Source organism: Heteronotia binoei, chromosome 19, assembly GCF_032191835.1.
Source record: "Heteronotia binoei isolate CCM8104 ecotype False Entrance Well chromosome 19, APGP_CSIRO_Hbin_v1, whole genome shotgun sequence".
NCBI lineage: Eukaryota > Metazoa > Chordata > Lepidosauria > Squamata > Gekkonidae > Heteronotia > Heteronotia binoei.
The window spans coordinates 26634950-26655227 of NC_083241.1; positions in this window are offsets into that span (position 1 = coordinate 26634950).

Genomic DNA, 20278 nt, shown 5'->3' on the forward strand with positions numbered 1-20278 from the left:
TATGTGACCTGCCCTCTATATCTATCCACTGCATTTTCTTGGATGGAAATCTCATTCATGCCAATGTATATTTCTGTACAGTTAGGGCCATTTAGAATCCCATTCCTTAGACCCTTGTGTGTCTTCCCTATGAAGATTTCTTTCCTTGTAGGCTTTTAACACAGTGACTGGTCTCCTGTTCTTTGGGGAGAATTAGGGAGGGGGTGAACTTCCAATCAAAGCAAAGGAATACATAATCACAGAGGACATTTTTTTCGTTTCTTTATGGGATTGTCTGATATCACCATCAAGATCTGAAATTATCTGTAATAACGGGGCAATTGCTGGATGTCCAATGGCTAAATGCTACTCCTGCCAGAAGCATTACCGCCATTCTTTGAAAGACATTTGTGGGGAATGAAGGCCTGGGCAAGCTGACCTCTCCCTTCCTGTGGCTCTGCATTCAGTAAAATTGGATGTATTGGTTTCATTTTCCACCCCAAGCATCCACGACAGCCCTTCAAAGCAGAATTATGGCTTCTATTAAAATGTGGAGTGTCTCCCTAACTCTTCTCTTTTCTCAACCCCTTAATACGAAACAATTGAGAGTTATATCAGAGCGTTAAGAAAAGAATTATTATTGTTATCGTCCCTCTCCAAGGACCTGATTAATGTATCCAGCTCACCTCTCTGACAGAGAATATTGCCGTAAAGACTCAACTGGTGGGCAATTGCACCACTGAAGTGGTGTAGCGCACACCTTTCTCCGACAGACTTGGTCAATAATTTCCCCGGAAGACAAATGAGCCTTTCAATTAAGATGGAATTGTAAGTAAACTGGCATGAAATATGAGGTGATCGTGGAATACCAGACCTACCTAGTTATTACCGAGACTGTGTTGGGAAAACTCCGTGGGGGCCCCCAAATGGATTTCAAGCAAACTCTCTACATTCAGAGGAAGTTAACCTCTGAATCCCAGTGCCAGGCAACATGAGAGGAATGCCTGAGCCTTGACCTCTGTATCCTGCTGTTGGCCCTCCAGAGGAACTGGTTGGCCACTGTGTGAAACAGGATGCTGGACTAGATGAACCCTCACTAGTCTGATCCAACAGGGCTCTTCTGATGTTCTTCTGAAGGCCTCGGCCTCTTTGCCCTGTTGTTGGTCCTCTAGAACAGGGATCCCCAACCACTGGGCCACGGACCAGTCCCTGTCCGTGGCCTGCTAGCAACCGGGCCACGGAGCAAGGCAGAGGAGCCACGCTGCCCCCACCCACCCAGTACCCAGCAGATGAAAGAGGCAGCGCAGCTTCGGGCAGGGGTCTTTAAATGGGAGAGGGAGGCAGATTGGCTTTCTGCCACCTAGCAGGGAGGTGGCAAAAGCAGCCCCAGTCTCCCCCCCCCCCATTTAAAGACCCCCCTCATGGGGGGCAGGGACAGGTGGCAGCCTGGGGCAGAAAAACCCCCAGCACCAGCGCCCCACCAGTCCATGGAAAAATTGTCTTCCACAAAACTGGTTCCTGGTGCCAAAAAGGTTGGAAGCCACTGCTCTAAAAGAACTTGTTGGCCACTGTGTGAGACAGGATGCTGGACTAGATGGACCACTGGTCTGAGCCAGTAGGGCTCTTCTGATGTTTTTATGAAGCCTCAGCCTCTATGCCCTGTGATTGGTCCTCCAGAGAACCTGGCTGGCCACTGTGTGAGACAGGATGCTGGGCTAGATGGACCACTGGTCTGATCCAGCAGGGCTCTTCTTATGTAGGCCGTGGCCTCTTTGCCCTGTTATTGGCCCTCTAGAGGAACTAGTTGGCCACTGTGTGAGACAGGATGCTGGACTAGATGGACCACTGGTCTCATCCAACAGGGATGTTCTTATGAAGGTCTCAGCCTCTATGCTCTGTTGTTGGCCCTCCAGAGGAACTAGTTGGCTACTGTGTGAGACAGGATGCTGGACTAGATGGACCACTCATCTGACCTAGCAGGGGTCTTCTGATGTTCTTGTGACCCTGGGAAATCAAGACTGCAGGCTTGTGGGCTTTTCCTTAGAACTCACATTGACAGAGTTAGTTCAGATTATGGTCCAGAAGTTCCTTACAGATAGATGATTACCTTGAAACATCGGATTATTGTTGAATGGACCCAGGGAGAATGGGGAAGAGAACTCCTTCAATGATGGCCATTACCATTTCAGCCCACATTTTGAACAGCATGGAATGAGGATGCAATGATGGCCAATGTGGCTATGCTTGCGGCTGCCACCACCTCCTGTGGCAGTGAATTCCACATGTTAATCACCCTTTGGGTGAAGTACTTCCTTATTGGTATTTTCAAGATATGCCTGACTGTTTGGATGGTTTCTGGCATTTTCTGGGATACCATCATACCAGGAAACAGGTTTTGAAAGTTCCCAGAAATATTTAGGGTTAGCTATAAATATCAGGATATAATTTAAGGCTCACTGAATTGCTTTTTCTTTTCTTTTCCTGTGTGTTTGTATCTTTCTGTGCTTGGTATCAGCTTGCTGTGCTGTCTTTGGTTTGATTTTGTCCTTTTAAATTGATTTTGTTGGTCTTGCAACATTGTCCTTTGCCTGAGCAACAGTGTCCTTTGTGTGAGCTGATGTGTGTGGGGTTTGCAGCTTGCAGTAGATTCTCGAGTTCAACATTCCCTTGGATTTGAGCTGCACATTCCTCCTGGCAAGCCCACTGGGAAACCAGTTAAAGAACCCACACTAAAAGACATGGGAGAGTTTTGTGGTTGTGCAAGTGGGCTATAAATTAATAGCATCTGGGTTAACTCATTGGATGAGCCCTTATCTTTATTTCATGACATGGGGCCAAAACATTTTTTTTTAAACCCTCAAAAGTGATGCTTGTGAGATGTGAGCAGATCCAGAATGCCGATACATGCTGTTAGTGTGTTTGTGCAGTGAAATGGTGCACAAGGCCTAATCAATGTGTGAAAGTTAAAATGTTTGCCTGCAGCCAGATGTTACATTTTCAAAGGTGGGAATAAAGAGCTTGGAGTTTCTGTGCACCAAAGCATGGCTAATGGGGAGCCAGCACAATTCCCCCCTCTACATGTTGCCAGGGCCGGATTAAGACATGTAGAGGCCCTAAACTATGTCAAGTTTAAGAGGTCCTTCAGCATTACCACTCCCCCATAGTAATACAATAAATCTGAATAGTTTGCTAAGCTGTTTTAGCTTGTCCATATAACCAGCTCTGCATGTCAGTCACATGCATCACAAAAGTGATTTCACTGGGTTTAGGATCGCCAAGTCCCTCCGCTGCTGTGGTGGGGGGGCTCCTCTCACAAATCCTAGAGCATCCTCAGCGTAATGCTCTAGCATTCACGGTAAAAACTCTATGGAACCATAGAGTTTTGCTGCAAATCTTATAGTGTCTCTGGCATGACGTGCCCGGCATGATGACGTCACTTCCAGGTGATGTAATCACGCAGGGCATGTCACACACCAATGGGGCACTTTGGAGGCAGGGATCCCCCCGGTGGCCTGCTCCATGCCAACAAGTTGGGGGCCCCCAAACCAGGGGATTCCCCACCTCCATCTGGAGCTTGGAAGCCCTAACTGGGTTACTGTTACATATGAGGAGAGTATTTGACTGTTCCAAAAAGTTTGCCTCTGCAAGCATGAAAGCCAAGTGTTGTTGTTTTTCCCCACTGTCACCAAGTTGCAGTTGGGGGCAGGAGGAAATAACAGGCTAAAACTGTGGAGTTTGCGCTCAAAGAGATTTGCTTATTTGGGGAGGAGACTGCTTTCTCCTCTCAGGCTGAGTGAGACGTGCTGTGTTTCTTCCAGAATAAGGGGGCCTCAGTGAGGAATATGAATATCTTACTACTAGCCCGAGGCAAGATATTACAACATAATCCCATTGTGCAGGAGCCGGAACAAAAAGTCTGCTGCTTCTGTGCACCTGTGCATGGGTTGTGTGGATAAATGGGCGCACTGAAACAAGAAGGATTTACTTTTTCCTGCAGTGTGTACATGCACGAAGTCTAAACATACTTTCCATTGCCGGAATGGAACATCATCAATGAAATAAGGAAACCTACCAAAGGAGGAGGCTCAATGCAAATGCAAGTTTCTGTAATATCTAGACTGAAGAAACCTGTTGCTGCCACATTAACAGCGCAATACGAATCAGAACTGCACTCTTCTATGGCCATTCAACAGACCAAGAAGGCTGTAGCTCTGTGTAGGATTGTATTCGAAGTCTAAGCTTGCTTTTGGTATATCTGTTAGTTGGGGGGGAACACACAGCGGCCATGGCTCTGCCACCAAACCCTAATGGTTTTCATTCCAGTTATTGTGATTGATTTATTTTATCACATTTGTATCCCACCCTCCCCTGACAGGCTCAGGGCAGCTAACAACAATTAACAACAACATATAAATTTAAAAGCAGAATATACAATAAAAGCCACGAATACATAGAATTCTAGAGTTGAAAGGGACCTCCAGAGTCATCCAGTCCAACCCCCTGCACAATGCAGGAAACTCACAAATACTTCCCCCTAAATTCACAGGATCTTCATTGCTGTCAGATGGCCATCTAGCCTCTGTTTAAAAGCCTCCAAGGAAGGAGAGCCCACCACCTCCTGAGGAAGCCTGTTCCACTGAGAAACCACTCTAATGGTCAGGAAGTACTTCCTAATGTTGAGCCGGAAACTCTTTTGATTTAGTTTCAACCCATTAGTTCTGGTCCTACCTTCCGGGGTCACAGAAAACAATAATCTACAATCCGCAGAAGGTCCAAGATGTACGTCGATGTAACGCTTATTATTAGCACTTCATCCATTGATGTTTCTAGTTATTATTTAGCACTCTAATAACAACTGAATTAACTTGCATTAAATCCAGGGTTGCTGGAATTTCTTCTTTTTTTTTTTTTTAAATCCAGGCTTCCGGATGGCGATAAATTTGTCCATCGTAATGCAGTACACCAGCTGCTTTACCACTCTGTTACAGAGAATTCTCATTCTTGCCACTCTTGCTAAATCTATCACATTTTTATCCTGCCCTTCCTTCAGGGACCCCACAGCTCTCCTATAATTCTGTGAGATAGGTGAGAACAAGAGTAGGGTTCCCAACCTCCCACTAGGGGCAGGGGTCCCACCGGTTTTGGGGCCCCCAACCTGCCAGCATGGAGCTGGCCGGTGGGGGAGTCCCCCCCACCCCCAAAGAGTTCCATTGCACCTGATGTGCCCGGCATGATGACATCACCTGGAAGTGACATCATCATGCCAGGCACATCACATGGGGGATGCCCTAACAATTTGGGTAGTACCTCTATGGCACTTCCCCTGCTGGAAGCCAGCTTAAAACCTGGCAAGCCTAAATGAGAGACTGGTTCAGAATCACAGAATGAGCATCATGGAAGAATGGAGATTGGAACTTTGTTTACAACTTTGCCCAAGGCCCAAAGGGTGGGTACCTGCCTCAAGCTATCTGAGATGGAATCCCACAGTAGCAGGGCAGCAACAGAAATTGGCCTAGTCATAACAGATCAACTGGTTGTGCAGTTCGAAGTGATGTCACAGCATAACAGGACACCATTTTGAGAAGTCTGTGCCTCCCCCAGTCTCCTAAAGGTTTCCAGTCAAGGGTTGGCAAGTCTACCTCTGATTGATAGGAGTTTGACCCCCATCTAGGCCAGCTGCAAGAAGCAGTTTACTCCTGTCTGGTCTTTGTTCCTTGTTCCACCTGTCCTCCATCACCTAGAAAAGGGCTCCCCAACATGGCTCCATGGTGCTCCCCACACTTTTCCTGGTGCCTGTCAAGTCCCCAGACTTTTAGTTAACAACAAACTTCATTGTGAATCAAAAGTTGTTTATTGATATACTGAAACCACAGGGCAAGATGCTTCTTGTGAAAACTGACAATGGCAGTAACACATCCCTTCATATACCTTAGGCTGACCATTACATTTCAAAGCTAAAGGCGCCAAGCTGCCCATCCCTCTCCCCCTAGTCCCATTCCCATGGCCCTTTCACAGGTGCAGACATAATTCCTGGGAACCAGATGATGACCTTGGCTCCTCCGGAGACTAGGCAGAATGATACTTGTGCTTTGTACTGAGAGGAGATAGTGACAGCAGCCAAAGCACGAGTGCAAGCAGAAGCGAGGCCTAAGGTTACTATCGTGCAGGGCTTGAATTCAGCAGGAACTCACAGGAGCACAGCTCCAGCCAGGGTCTGCATGCAGTGGGGAGTTCTCTCCCTGCTGCAAACAGATCCTGAGGCATATGCAAATGAGGTATGCTACTGAGCTCCTGCACCTTTTTTCCTATAAAATGACCCCTGCCACCGTGCATACAGTAAGATAATAAGCAATGGCAAGAGACCCTCTTGACAGTGCCCACCAAGTGCTTTTAGAAAGAAGGAGGAGCTAGGTGGGTTGTTTGCCCAGCCACGCTTCTAATTTACTATGCAGATTAAAAGGCATCTTGTTAAACAGGGCTCCTGCTTGAAATGTCGAAAGAGGCACATTAGTTGTACATAAACTCGCTGCATGACATTTTGTGGTTGGCTCCACCCTCTGTGGCAGCCATGTTGTGATTGTGCCCACCACCCTGTGTTAGGATTCCAAAGATGCCTACGGGATGAAAAATGTTGGGGACCCCTGACCTAGAAGATCTACGAGACAGAATGGCCTTTGGTCTCAGCCAGGAAAGACCTTAAATGTTTTCTATAGCCAGGGTCAGTCCTAGACTATCTGGCACCCTAGGCAAGGCTAACTTCTTGTGGGCCCCCTCTGCACTGATAACATCACTGAGTCACACGGGGGACACTCAAGTTGATGCCTCCAGAAGGTTGGCGCCCGAGGCCATTGTCTAGTTTGCCAAGTAGCCAGGTTGGCCCTGTCTATGACACACATAAAGCCGTAACTTCAGTCGAACTTGCAGCTTTGCAGTGACCTTCTCCCGTGTCTTAGGAGCACGTGGGGGAGATATGCTGTGAGCATCCCTTTCATAGCCCATCCCACCCCCATTACATGGGCTGTTACTCCTATTAGTGGATCTTGTCACACTCCCATCACAGAGAAGTGCAATTTCACATTTCGCTGCACAAGAAGCAGGTTTGGGGAGAGGCTGGACTCTGGGGGACTCGGAGTTGGCCATCTAGGAAGGCCTCTTGAAGCCCCCCACTCAAATGGGACTTAGCTGTGTTTTTCAGGTCGCCTTCGATAGTGTTAATTAAATCTGGAACTGAACATCAGCATCGGTGGAATCCCTCTTGTTACAAACTACAACTTATTTAAAAACAGACTTTCTTCTGCTTTGAACCTTTCCCGGTGAGCCTGAAAGCAGCTTATCTAAATGTTCATGAATGTTATGGCTCAGCTCTCTGCAGTCAATTTTTTTTTACAGCTTCAGGATCCATGTACCAAGTTAACCGGAAGGTCAGAGAGGTCATTCGTCTTTGGTCTGAATGTAAATGGGCAGCAGAGATTTTGCCCCAGCAGGAGGGAGGAGAGGAAAAGAAAGAGAATGGAGTTATTGAGGTCACACTGACAGAACTCGGAGACATTTCAAGGTGAGACATGGAGATCAGCCAGTCACCGAGAGAGGAAGAGAAAGGGGCAAGCAATAAGCAAAGAACGCAACTGCCGCTGCTTTGCTGCTCTCATGACAACAAAAGGAAAGTACTTACGGATTGCCTTAGTAAACAGCCCCGGCACGAACTTGTCTATTAAGCAATTCAACCAATGGTCAAACCATGGTCAATGGTCATGGTCAAAGTAAGGCAGTCTTGGGGCTAGCCCAGAGAGCTGGGCGTGGGGGTGCTGCAACTGAGGAATGACTTCTGTCTCCGGGAGGGACAAAAGCAACTGGCTGGCAGTATTCCTTTGGAAACTGTAGAGCAATGAGCAATACTCCCTCTAAGCTGTGGAGTTTTGTGAGCAACAATTCTACTTTGTGAGCTACTTTGTGAGGCATAAATTAGTTGTGAGCTACTTGCATAAATTAGAAGGTGGTGGTGACTACAAGCATAACCAGCTTCAAGAAGGCATTGGATAAACATATGGAGCAGAGGTCCATCAGTGGCTATTAGCCACAGAGTATTGTTGGAACTCTCTTTCTGGGGCAAGTGATACTCTGTATTCTTGGTGCTTGGGGGGGGGGGCAACAGTGGGAGGGTTTCTAGTGTCCTGGCCGCACTGATGGACCTCCTGATGGCACCTGGGGTTTTTGGCCACTGTTGGACTGGATGGGCCATTGGCCTGATCCAACATGGCTTCTCTTATGTTCTTAATGGACAGATCCAAGGTCTTCCAATAAGGTTCTGAAGCAGCCATTCATTAGAATAAGCAAACCAGAGCAGAGAGAATGAGGCTGAAGATGAAGAGAATGATTTTCTAGAACATTATGGAGTTAAAAGCTTTGCACAGTGCCATGGTACTATCTAGACATTATTTTCAGTCAGTTTTGTTCAGTTCTCATCCTTATTGTGCATGTGTTAAGTGCCCTCCAAAATGTCTATCATTAACAGCCTTGCTCAGGTCTTGCAAGCTGAGAGCCGTGACTTCCTTTACTGAGTGAACATTCTGGGTCTTCCTCTTTCCCTACAACTTTCCCTAGAATTAGTGTCTTTTCCACTGACTTGTTTTAATGTGACCAAAGCATGAGAGCCTCAGTTTAGTCATTTTAGCTTCTAGGGGGAGTTCAGGCTTGATTTGATCTGGAACCCACTTACTTGTCATTGTTGGTGTGAAGAAAATGCATGTTCTCCTGGGAGGGGGAACAGAGATGATAAAAACTCCTTGCTGCAGGAAGGAGCTTCTTTTCCTTTGGGATGCTGCATTCAGGGGAACTCAAAGCTGAGCTCTGGAGCAGGCATGTGACCATGTGGGTGCCTGGAGAGCTGACGGGAGCTTCAAGGTAATGGAACCATTGTGGAGAACTAGATCATCTAAGCTAAAGAGCCTACCCTATATTTTAACAGCTGATAGGGCATTTATAGAGAAATGGATAGAGAATTTGCATTTTTACCTATTTCTTTTCTATTCCTTAGCGGCCCCGTGGTGCAGAGTGGTAAAGCAGCAGTACTGAAGTACTGTGGTCTCAACTCTCTGTTCACTACCTGAGTTTGATTCTGGTGGAAGCTGGATTCAGGTAGCTGGCCCAAGGTTGACTCAGCCTTCCATCCTTCCGAGGTCAGTCAAATGAGTCCCCAGCTTGCTGGGGAGAAAATGTAAAAGACTGGGGAAGGCAATGGCAAACCACCCCGTAGAAAGTCTGCCATGAAAACATTGTGAAAGCAACATCACCCCAGAGTCGGAAACAACTGGTGCTTGCACAGGGGACCTTTCCTTTCCTTTGTATTCCTTGCTTTGTATTCCTGGTGCACATCTCAAATGAATCAATTATCTTCCCGTCAACTATCTTCAGTGTCCAGCTTTCATATCCATACAAAGTAAAGGGGAATACTATGGCATGAATTATCTTGATCTAGGTTACTAATGACATATTCTTTCCTTTAAAGATCTTTTCTAGCTCCTTCATGGCTGCCCTTCCCAGTTACAGTCTTCTTCTGACTTCTTTGTTGGATAGATGATGGAGCCAAATTTCAGTTTCTTTCTTGTCAACCTTAAAACTTGTGTAATTCTTCAGTAGTCCTTACTTTGGTCTTCTTCATGTTCAGTTATAAGCCTGCTTTCTGCTTTAACCTTCATCAGTTATTGCCTCAAGTCTTCATTATTTTCTTTCAGTCATCTTTGCTACTAACTAGATAATATTAACTATGAGGCCAATTCCTACACATTCTTCAATCAGTACAAGAAAAAAAATGCTTTTGATCCCTGAAAAGACTATGCTGGAGATGATGAGACCCACTTGGACAGAGATTAGGACCTCCAGTAAAGAAGGTAATTAAGTAAAAATGCTCTTCTTCCCTCTTCCACCAGCAGAAAGATGAGTAGAAGCCAACCCCTTAATACCAATAACAAAAATCATTTTAGAACAAAGTTTGACTCCAGTGGCACCTTTAAGACCAACAAAGTTTAATTGGGCCTCCCTGTTTGATAAAGCTGGCTGGGACCCATTGCAGCCTGTCCTGCCTTAGAGAAGAACATAAGAGAAGCCATGTTGGATCAGGCCAATGGCCCATCCAGTTCAACACTCTTTATCACACAGCAGCCAAAAAAACCCAGGGGCCCTAAAGAGGTCCATCAGTGGGGCCAAAGCACTAGAAGCCCTCCCACTGTGCCACCCCCCCAAGCACCAAGAATACAGAGCATCACTGCCTCAGACAGAATTCCAACAATACACTGTGGCTAATAGCCACTGATGGACCTCTGCTCCATATGTTCATCCCATCTCCTCTTGAAGTTGTCTATGCTTGTAGCTGCCACCACCTCCTGTGGCCGTGAATTCCATGTGTTAATCATTCTTTAGGTGAAACTGTGGGCAGAATGAGGATGCCAGGCACTGGGCAGTGGGAGACATGGAGGTGAGGCCTCTGAACTTGGAAGGTTCAAGAATTTCCTTTTTTGCCTCCCAATCGCCAAAGGCAGCAATCTGGTACATCAAAGCCATGCGTGTGATTGGATCAACATGGTTTCCCTGAGATGAACCCCTTGTTCACCATTTAAATGCATTTTTGTTCGTTTTTCAGAGAACTCTTCTTGGAGGTTGGTGAAATTAGTTGAACTATGGCTGAGAGGTGTCTGGAGAGGGTTCCTACACACTCAAAGCAGGCTGGTTGTATTATCAGGATTGATTTTATCCACAATTTGTGGTGATGCAGATATATTTATGCATTTTGGCAACAGGTAAACAAACAAATAAGCAAAATTACTCACACAACCTTAGCATTGGAACCTGATTTTTTTTAACTTCATAATTGGCAAGACCAAAGGTTAAGCTCCAGTACAACAGAATTAATTCATATTTTAATAGCCACAGCATGGCTAGTCATAGCCTCACGCTGGGTAGATAAACACACACCTACATTAGAAGCCTGGTATCAAAGACCGTGGAAACATCCATATTATGCAAAATTGCTTATATTTCATACGACATATCTTATGACCAATATGAAAGACATGTAGTGTCTGTTTGGTACCCTTGACTCACTTTTCTTTCTGAAAATGACATCATTCCACAAAATCAATGTTATAGAAAGTTCATTTATTTTTGACAGTCCTACGCTTATGTATATTTTGCAATCGATTGTTAAATATCGGTTAATTTTATGTAACATTCAACGAAGGTCTGACTCTGAAGGATTGTATTAGATTAGTTATAGCAATGTATCTATTTATGTTTCCATTGGTTTTCTGTTTTATTTTCAAATGTAATACTGTTTGAACTATTAATAAAGCAAGTTTTGCTAAAAAAAAAAGAAAATAAATACGGCAGAGAGGTGTCTGGGGAAAGGGTTCCTACACACTCGAGGCAGGCTGGTTGTATTATCACAATTGTATGATTAGTCTGTTTGCAAATGTTGTTTGTTACCCACATTGATAGACAGAGTATACAAATTTACATACAGACTATGGACCCTGAACTTAAGACAAGAAGTAGAGGGATCGGCTATATGATCAATGTGGGTACCATATCAACCATATTTACCCCTAAGAGGTAATAACAGAAGCCTCTAAACCTCTAATAAGAACATAAGAGAAGCCATGTTGGATCAGACCAATGGCCCATCCAGTCCAACACTCTGTGTCACACAGTGGCCAAAAAATTTATATATATACACATATATATACACACTGTGGCTAATAGCCACTGATGGACCTCTGCTCCATATTTTTATCTAACCCCCTTTTGAAGCTGGCTATGCTTGTAGCCGCCACCACCTCCTGTGGCAGTGAATAAATGCATGATTATAGGTGTTTGACTGTCATAGTCAATTTGCTTGACCAGAGCCCCAATTTTAACCAACAGTAGTGATGGGTAAAATGAAACAACCATTTTCTAAACTACAGAACCTGCTCTTAGACCAGCAATTGTGTTCAACTTACCTCACCAATGACCACAGAGTGAATGAAATATTAAAAGAAAAGAAACATTATGGGAAGAATAACAATAAAGGGAGGGAAGAGAAAGGAATTTTTCCTGATAGAATTCTTTAATCATGTACAAGTTGCTGGTGAACAATAAAATGCAGTGAAGATTGCTTCAGAAATTAGGTCTTGACCTGAGTTGTTGAAAAACAGTTCAAAGCAAATTGAAAACATAAATGGATTCATGGACTATTTTTTCCCCTAGACTGTATTTCAGCATAATGAAGACAAAGTCTGTATGTCACACCAAAGGCGAACATGAAAATTAATGTTGCCACCTTTTTTAAAAAAATTGATACATTGCTACACTCTGTGGATATTGTGGGTAATATATCGTAACACCACTGGGATGCATTGCACATAGATATGCTCACTTACACAGACCTCTCAAACTTAAGATAAGGTATGTTTGTGGGGCACACAAGACAAATAAAAGAAATACAGATCTAAGTGGAAGCATTCTCTACTTGCAGTTCTTGTAATAGCCTGGGAGCACTTGATAGGGAAAGTATGGATATGATTGGAAACCTGGTAAAGGGTACTCAAAGCACGAGTGACTTTGTCTTTTTTTTAAAATAAAGATTCTGTTGAACATTTTGCTAATTTGGTTATATAGCTGCATCTTGGCAGGGCTGGTTCTTGGACAACCCAAGCTGGGGGACCCTAAAATAAGTGAAACCAACAAGCCCTTAGAGCTCAGCTTCCTCCCAGCCGAGTGCAGGAAGTAGTGCAGGAAGTGATGGCAGGTGTGGAATCACTTCCTGCCACTTCCTGTTATCTCTGTCATTCACTGGCTGGGTCTGAGATGTCAATATGCCATAAGAACATAAGAGAAGCCATTATGGATCAGGCCAATGGCCCATCCAGCTCAACTCTCTGTGTCACACAGTGGCCAAAAAAACCAAGTGCCATCAGGAGGTCCACCAGTGGACCACCGTGGATAAAAGGAAGTACTTCTTCACCCAAAGGGTGATTAACATGTGGAATTCACTGCCACAGGAGGTGATGGCGGCTACAAGCATAGCCAGCTTCAAGAGGGGGATAGAGAAAAATACAGAGCAGAGGTCCATCAGTGGCTAGTAGCCACAGTATGTGTGTGTGTATATATATATAATTTTTTTGGCCACTGTGTGACACAGAGTGTTGGACTGGGCCATTGACCTGATCCAACATGGCTTCTCTTATGTTCTTAGTTGTTTCTCAGCAGTGGTGGTTTGTGGGCCTTATTTTGCTGCTACTGTTAGGCCTAAGATAACCTCCCCTCCCCCAGACACTTATAGTGTCACTGGAGCTCCTTGCTTCCATACAGGAGCTGCCCTTGGGAAGAGACAATGGACATAATTCACTATAATTATTATTATTTACTAAATTTATGAATCACCTTATCCTGGCCAATGCTGGGCTCTAGGCGATGTACAACAGAAGGTACACATAAAATCAATAAAACCAGTAACTTAAAACAGTTGCAACTCAATGAACCTACTTTATAGTGTGCTGTAATTCTGCTTTCCAGGCACTGGGAGCAGTAGAACACGGGCTCAAGTGCCGTGTTCTACTGGAGAAAGTTTTTCTTCCAGACGTTTCGTTCTCAGCTGCGGAGAACATCCTCAGTGGCGTTGCAGCCGGAGCAGGCGCTCTGACCTTCTTGGCTTGGATTTCTTGGGGTTAGGGTGAAGGGTTTTTTTTGGGGGGGGGAGGGGTTGGTAAAGTCCCTGTATTGTTAAAAGTTAAGTTTTTTACTGTTTTAAAAGGATTCTGTGTTGGATTTGTTGCTGCTGTGTTGTGCTGCTGTTGTTCCTTTTCTCCTCTGGTTCTTTGGGCGGGGGGGGGGGGCTGTTTGGCCTAATTTTCATTGTTTAAAAGGCCACTTTTTTAACAGTTGAGTTTCTTGGCCTTCTCCTGTTGTCCCTTTTCCTGGTTCTGGTTTTGGCGGGGGGGAAGCTGGCACCTGGGTGAGAGACCCAGAACCAGCAGGCTTGTTGTGCTTGGCCAGCTCTCCCCATGTTGTTTGGGGCAGGGCTGGAGAGCTGGCATCTGTAGATTGTGTGTTCTGTGGCAGGGAAGCTGGCATCTGGGTGAGAGACCCAGAGCCAGCATGCTTGTTGTGCTTGGCCAGCTCTCCCTGTATTCTTTGGGGCAGGGCTGAAGAGCTGGCATCTGGGCTTGCTGCAGCCAGGTCTTGAGGAGATTGTGTTTTGTGTGGCAGGGTTCATAGAGTAGATAGATATATATAGTGCATTTGGGTCCTATAGAGATTCTCTGGTGTGAAGTTAGGTTTGGCTTTGGGTGCCCCAGGAATTGGACCCCCTGGCTCAATCTTTTTGGGACTTGGGGGGTTTGTAGGGGAGAGTCCTGCAAATTTGGGGGCTCTCCCTCAAACCCCCTCCCCTCCAGGCAACTTCAAATATATCCTATTTGCCATTGATTTCAATGGCCCATACGGTATAATGGGGCCGTATATTCGGAAATAGCCGTGCATCTACCGTATATGCGGCTATTCTGACTACGAAATATACGGGATTTCGTATTTTTTCTCCCCGTATATTTCCGAATCCGCGTACTACCGATTTTTTTTTTTACATCCCTATTGTCTACATCAGGGGTGTGTGGCCTAATATGCAAAGGAGCTCCTGCTAGAATTCTACCCCAGGATGTAGCCAATCCTCCAAGAGCTTACAGGGCCTACTGTAAACTTGAATAGGGGTGTGGCTTAATATGCAAAGGAGTTCCTTCTACAAAAAAAAGTTGTGTCGGTACCTGAGGCAACCCTCCCTCTCAAAATACTTCAGTCAACCAAATAACTGCCATTTTCCTATCTTTGAAAAACACCTCAGAACCTCAAAGCAAGCCCATTGCTTGTCAGTGCAATTCTGCCAAGAACGTTACTTGGCGGCAAGTCCTCTCAACAGCTTTAATCTCCAAGTTAAATCTGCTGTGGGGCTTGACAATTGGTTTATTAGATCATAGGCTTCATTTGATCATTGTGTTCCAGGAATCCCTCTGCCCATTTGTTACAAGCCAATTTTAACACTCACAAAGGCGACTGGAAATGGCAGAGGACACCATGCTTGGGAGGCTGAATTATCCGATCCAGTTCAGACTGGTGACAGATTCAGGATAGGGCAGATTTTTTCGGCATGCCAGAAGGTCAATGAGATGCGTCCACAGGCTTCCTCGCGCCACAAGCTGTCCTGCCCTTTGCTGGGGAAATATTTTTATCTCCATTAATCCTTTAAAAAAACAACCTCCTGAACTCTCCATAATAGCAGCATTCGACGAGGAATAATCCATCACTGAGACTCCAGGCGGTGGGGATTATGATTTTGATGACATTCGAGAGATGGATTGCAATTTTATGGCTTATTATTATCGTCTGTATCTATTATACACAAATGGCTGTTAAAGGGGAGAAGGGAAACGGAACAGGAGACAGGCAGAAGATTGGGGGAGGCACGAGAAGCAAGCCCAAGAAGATGACCTCCCAGTCTCCAAGGTGGGGAGCAGAAAGGGAAGTTGTCACCAGTACCCCTAATGGATTCTGGGATGCATTCAGTGCTGCAGTCCCAGTGCCACAGTTGCCCTCTGTAAGGGCACTGCATTGCCCTCCTCCTTCAGTGGTATCCACTGGCGGGAGTGGGAATCATCACTGCACCCCATCTCATTAACCACTTCTGCCATGCAGTACTGAACCTTTATCAATATGGGCTAAAAGTTATTATATTCCTAGCAGAAATCATATGTCAACTCCATTTTAAAGGCAGTTCCTAGCTATATTCCCTCTAAACTGTGGAGTCATGTGAGCAAAAAATCTACTTTGTGAGCTACTGGCATTAAAGTTGTGAGCTACTGGCATTAAAGTTGTGAGCTACTGGCATTAAAGTTGTGAGCTACTGCATAAAATAGTGTGCTCTGGGACCTACCTTCCTGAGCTAAGATGAAAATGTGTGAGCTGGAGGCTAAAAAACCTGTGAGCTAGCTCACACTAACTCAGCTTAGAGGGAACGCCGGTTCCTAGTCATTTATACAATGAGTAATTAAACTGGAATTCACTGCCACTGATGGTAGAGGTGGTCACGAACATAGACAACTTTAAAGGAAATTAGACAGATTCCTAGATGATAGGTTTATCAGTGACTACTAGCCATGGTGACTAGAAGGGACCTCTTTAGTTAGAGGTAGATAGCAAACTTCTGAATACCAGTGTGAGAAGATGACTTCAGGGGAAACTCTTGGTCTGTCTGATCATTTCGGTGACCCTCTGGTTGACTGTCGTGTGAAACATGTTGCTGGACTTTACTGACAACTGGTCTGATCCAGCGAAGCTGTTTTTAAGCTCCTCCGAGACCAAGGAGCATCACTGACTCACAAAACTGTGGAGATTAATCATATATACCTGTTGAGGTGTACATACCAGCCCACTGGTGAAGACCATCCTTAGAAGCCCCACTGTCTGTGTTTCTACCTTCAGAGGTGGGGTGGTCATCAGAGATAGAGCTTTTTGGTGATGGTACCTCAGTGGTGGAATGCTGTTCAGCCTCTCCAGGCACCTACCCTACTTTCTACCCTACTAAAGAGCCAGACTAAAACATTTCTTTTAACCTAGGCTTTTACTTCATCAGAGGGCTGATCTTTAAAACTCATTTTTCTGCTGGCTCTTTTTAAGGTGCCCAACCAAGTTTGCCCTGTCTCATCAAATCTCGGAAGCTGAACAGGATCAGCTTGGATTAGCATTTGGATGGGAGCCCATCAAAGAATTCCAGGGTCATGTCACAGAGGCAGGCAAGGGCAACTCACCTCTGAATGTTTCTTGCCTTGAGAGAGTCAGTTTGGTGTAGTGGTTACGTGCACAGACTGTTATCTGGGAGAACCGGGTTTGATTCCCCATTCCTCCACTTGCAACTGTTGGAATGGCCTTGGGTAAGCCATAACTTACGTGGGAGTTGTCCTTGAAAGGGCAGCTGCTGTAAAAGTTCTCTCAGCCCCAGGGTGTCGGTTGAGGGGGGGGGGAAGGTAAAGGAAATTTACCTTGAAAGGGCAGCTGCTGTAAAAGTTCTCTCAGCCCCAGGGTGTCTGTTGTGTTGTTAGCCGCCCTGAGCCTGCCCCGGCGGGGAGGGCGGGATATAAATAAAATTTTGTTGTTGTTGTTGTTGTAAAGGAAATTGTGACCGCTCTGAGACTCTGAGATTCAGATTATAGGGCGGGATATAAATCCAATATCATCTTCTTCTCCTCCTCCTCCCTTCAGGGTCGCCATAAGTTGGCTGCAATTTAACAACATTTTCCACCACCACCACATTTTAAGGTGTTCTATGTTTCTGGCTGCTGTTACGTTCTTACTGGGTTTTAATTTTATTATGGTGTTTATGCTCTTATGTTTTAATTTGTAAGTTGCCTTGAGAGGGGATTTTGGAAAGGCTGCAGAGAAATCATCTATAATAATAATAATAATAATAATTTTATTTTTGTATCCCGCCCTCCCCCGCCAGAGGCGGGCTCAGGGCGGCTCACAGACATGGAATTCCATGATTCAAGTAAAACAATGTAAACAGTTTTAAATATAATCAATTACATAATAAATTATTTAAAATAGATAAAATAGGTGCTAAAATACTGTAAGTCATAAATAAATAATATAACTAATCTTGAAATGCCTTGCAATTTTTTTTTGTCTATGTGGCTCCAATGGACTGCCACATCATGGTCTCAATGAAGTATAAGTTTCCTGGGGCAGCACAGTGAAACTTTCAAGTCTTAGCATATATTTAATACCACGTATTAGTAAAATGTTATTAATCCACATGGACCCTTTTTAGATATTTAGCATGCATTTGGAAACATAAATTTAAAATGGGAGGAGGAGACAGTCTTTAAATTCTTATACCTTTGGGAACTTTGAGTGCTTCCTGGGTTTCTCAAAGCACATAGATCCCAAGCTGGCCCACATTCTTCATGAGAAATCTAATGACATCGATCTTAGAATCATTTCCTTCTGCCATTAATACTTCATCAGATGGCAAAATCCTCACGTTGAAGAAGAACAGCCACCAAAGAGAGCTTATTGTAGGCAAAAGTCCTCTCGCCATTAAGATGACAGAGATAAATGCTGATTTTAAATATTAATTCCAAAGGGCCTGGTAGCATCCCACCTTGTAATAGATTTGGGCTGTCTGCCCATATTTCAGTGGATTTATTTCCACATTTATTCCCACATTATTGCTTGTCCAAGACTGAGTGAGTGAATGAGAGAGAGAAAGAGAGAGAAGAAAAAAATGAAGGGTGAAATATTTCAACTTACTATGAGAACTGGATTTCCTGACCTCTACCCCCAACCAGCAGTAGAGTTAGGAATGATTTTTTTCCTGAAGTAAACCTGAAGGTGAATTTGAAAAGACATGCTCAAGCCAAATGTTGTCTAAATTATGAGGTAATTTCAAAGATTTCGGATATTATTATTATTATTATTGTATTTAACAGCTAGATTTGAGTCCAGTTTTGCTAAGCTGCTTCCCAGCTTTTCACCAACTATTTATCATACTTTTCACCAAATATATACGTTTTTAGATACTTATACTTGATTTTCTCCCCACAGGGGCTCAAAGCTACTTCTATCATCATCCTTTCCTGTTTTATCCAACCAACAACCACCCCATTAGGTAGGTTAGGCTGAGAGAGACTAACTGGTCCAAGGTCACCCAGCAAGCTTCCATCCCACAAGTGGGAATTTGAACCCAGGTCTCCCAGATTCTTGTCAAAAACTCTGCCAGCTGTATCTGATGAAAGGAATGCTGACTCTCCAAAAATCTTCTTGGGTTAAAAGGTGCTAGTGAACTTGAATCTGGCTGTTCTACTACAGACCAGCATGGCTGCCTTCTGAGACTAATTTAGCAGTGTTTCTTGAGGGGAAGGGGGTGTGATAGGGTGGCCAGACCGTCCCGGGCACCCGGGAATGTCCCGGTTATGGCCCCCTATTCCCGCCTCCCGGGCTGGCTATACCGGGACCATTAGAGGTCCCAGTTTAGCCAGCCCCGGAGGCGGTGGGCCACGGGCGCCGGCGGGGAAGGTGGTGGTGGCGGAGGCCTCTCCGCGGCCTCCGCTGGTCCATGGAGGCCCTCCAGAGTCTCTGGAGGGCCTCCAGCGAGCAGCGGAGGCCGCGGAGAGGCCGCGGAGAGGCCGGCGCTGGTCCATGGAGGCCCTCCAGAGACCAGCACCAACCAGCGGAGGCCTCTCCGCGGCCTCCGCTGGTCCCTGGAGGCCCTCCAGTGAGCAGCGGAGACCGCAGAGAGGCTGCGGAGAGGCCGCGGAGAGGCCGGCGCTGGTCCCTGGAGGCCCTCCAGAGACCAGCGCCGACCAGCGGGGGCCTCTCCGCGGCCTCCGCTGGTCCTTGGAGGCCCTCCAGAGTCTCTGGAGGGCCTCCAGCGAGCAGCGGAGGCCGCGGAGAGGCCGGCGCTGGTCCCTGGAGGCCCTCCAGAGACCAGCGGAGGCCCTCCCCGGCCTCCGCAGCCGCCGCCAGCCCCGCCAGCAGCACCAGCCGCCCGGAGGAGAGGCCGCCACCCGCCCTGGATGAAGGTAAGCAGGGAGGGGGCCGAAAGCGGGGGGGCGGCTGGCGGGAGGGGGCGGCCTTCCTTCCTTCCTTCCTTCCTTCCTTCCTTCCTTCCTTCCTTCCTTCCTTCCTTCCTTCCTTCCTTCCTTCCTTCCTTCCTTCCTTCCCTCCCTCCTTCCTTCCCTCCTTCCCTCCCTCCTCCCTTCCTTCCCTCCCTCCCTTCCTTCCTTCCCTCCCTCCTTCCTTCCTCCCTCCTTCCTTCCTTTCTTCCTTCCTCCCTCCTTCCTTCCTTTCTTCCTTCCCTCCTCCCTTCCTTCCCTCCCTCCCTCCTTCCTCCCTCCCTCCTTCCTTCCTTTTTTTCTTCCTTCCTCCCTCCTTCCCTCCCTCCCTCCTTCCTTCCTTCCTTCCCTCCTTCCCTCCCTTCCTTCCTTCCTTCCTTCCTTCCTTCCTTCCTTCCTTCCTTCCTTCCTTCCCTCCCTCCTTCCTTCCTTCCTTCCTTCCTTCCTTCCTTCCTTCCTTCCTTCCCTCCCTTCCTTCCTTCCCTCCTTCCTTCCCTCCCTCCCTCCTTCCCTCCCTCCTTCCTTCCATTCTTCCTTCCCTCCTTCCCTCCCTCCCTTCCTTCCCTCCCTCCTTCCTCCTTCCCTCCCTCCTTCCTTCCTTCCTTTCTTCCTTCCTTCCTTCCCTCCCTCCTCCCTTCCCTCCCTCCCTCCCTCTGGCCACCCCT